At 34.6% G+C, this 2200-nt stretch overlaps 1 protein-coding gene across 1 annotated transcript in view; it reads right to left on the reverse strand.

Moving 5' to 3' along the window:
- Window positions 1-2200, reverse strand: part of zgc:158868 — a 12228-nt gene that overhangs the window by 4554 nt on the left and 5474 nt on the right. The gene's annotated exons all lie outside the window — the stretch shown is intronic.

The raw sequence follows: 2200 nt of genomic DNA on the forward strand, positions 1-2200 counted from the left end.
CATTTAAACATTTTTAATTTATTTATTTTGTGCCCACAATTTTATTTATTGAATTGTCTATTTTTGTTATTGTTTATATTAAAAATATACTGCATATATTTGTGCTGATAAGCCTGAGTGGTCTGTTGACTGACCTTTGTATTTGTTCAAACAATTGTTATGGGCAGGTTACAATATAAAAATGTTTGTCATAATCATGTCTTGTGATTATTTGACAGGAGTTTTACTTTTAAAATGTAAGTGTATTTAATTTATTTACAATGCAAATACAAAAAAATTAAACCAAGATTTAGAATAATTATCATTTTGATCCATACATTGGAAATGTCTGACTGGACCTCGTGACACTTTATGTTCAATAAACTGGGCCCCGAGGTCTAAAAGGTTAAGAACCCCTGCTTTAATGTAACATATTTACTGCAACAGTACAAAATAATTTGACCAATTAAAACATGTTAGTTAAAGTAAATGTTTACTATTGACTGTGACAGTTTGGCTCTTTTTACCTTTAAGATTACAACTTAATGTTCCTGTTTATTCCAGCAGCTGCTATTCTCTAAAAGGGTTAGTGGATTGTTATATTATTAGTAGATTCATGCTAAAATATGAAGTAAAACAAACAGAAAATGACAGTGAAGTAGAAAGGTACAAATTATGCATTTTATCATCAATTGTCGACCATGCTTTTTGTTTGTTCATTTTTGCATGTTAATAATGAAAAATTATACTTGACTTTAGTTGGATCATATTCACTCAAAATGAAGTGAAAAAAAAAACTTTAAACACACTTTACAACATGTTTAAGTATCTGTTTTAACTTGCTTAAAAAATGTCAAAAATGTTCCCTTTACAGATTTGCTTGAATTTACAGATTTGCAATGATAACATTTTGTACAGTTTGTTTACTTTCTGATTTAACTGCTTGACGTTTGAACTGTGTTTGGTGAATGTTTCAGCCAAGATTCTTTATTTTCTGTTGATACCAAACATGTCCAGATTCAACTGTTAAAAGAAGTTGAAAGAAACAGAAATCAGAAAAAGATGTTTCGGGCTCAAGAGGTTACGTTAACACGATAACACCATTTGTTATTTTCTCTGTGAGCTAGCAAAGCTTTTTTCTTTCCAGCTGGTAAATCTTAATATCAAAATATTGTTTGAGGTTTGTTTGAAATGACATCTAAAATTCCTCACTAAGAAAAACCTAAAAACAGAATTCAGACCAAATGTCCATGTTATCCAGATAAGGATTATAAATTAAGTCATATTTCTGGAACCACTCATGATCTCAGGATGATCCAGGTATCAAAACGTAGCTTAAAAAGCAGGAATCTGAAATGTATTGAGTTCATTTTATTCAGTTTTATTCAGATCGATGTGTTGATCAACAGGATGTTAAAGAGATCATCAGTTTCTGCTCCTTCAGCTCCTCCCACCACACGCACCTGTTCTCAGTTACCATTCTGTCAGGTGTTTCCACCCAACAGCCTGTCTGATGACTCAGTTCTCACTTCATCCTCAGTCAGTGTTTCAGCTTTCTGCCATTCTCCTTTTGTTCTCTTCTCTTCATGTAAGGTGCTGCTCTGCCAGCCTTCTCACTTTTTGTTTTTAAAAATTGAAAGTTTTACTTGAGCTCCTCATGTCAGTCTCCTGGCTCAGTTCTTCACAAACTGGGACTTTAATGGAAGCAACAAGTGGAGAAAGACCATTCTTACCACTGTGGAACATCTGCAAACATGTAGGACCTGAGGAGACCAGCTGATAGAGGTTTGGGGAGAGATGCTGAAAAACTGACAGCTTCTCTGTTTAAAGGGACAATATTATGTGTTTCTCAGGCATACATTTAAATACTATACCATAATAAAGTATCTATGTCACCTTTAGCTGTTATTAAAATGCTGTTTTTATGTTTAAATAGAAATTGAACCTTCCTTTTCATCACTTCCTCTTCTAAACACCTTGAAACTGGCCTCTGTCTCTTTAAGAACCACCTTCTGCTTCTGTCCCGTCCATTTCAGTGCGGGGTGGGGGGAGGGGGGGTCTGCCATGATGCAGTTTACTTGGCATCTGAAAATACATTTCCTCAAAGGTATTTTTAATCTGAAAAGAGCTTCACTGAGTGAGAAGTAGGAGCTCAGTAGTTTCAGTTTCACCCAAGAGCCTGCAGGAGTCATGGGCAGGGTGTGTGTGTGTGTGTGTGTGT

This window comes from Austrofundulus limnaeus, unplaced genomic scaffold, assembly GCF_001266775.1.
Source record: "Austrofundulus limnaeus strain Quisiro unplaced genomic scaffold, Austrofundulus_limnaeus-1.0 Scaffold67, whole genome shotgun sequence".
NCBI classification, from domain to species: Eukaryota; Metazoa; Chordata; class Actinopteri; order Cyprinodontiformes; family Rivulidae; genus Austrofundulus; species Austrofundulus limnaeus.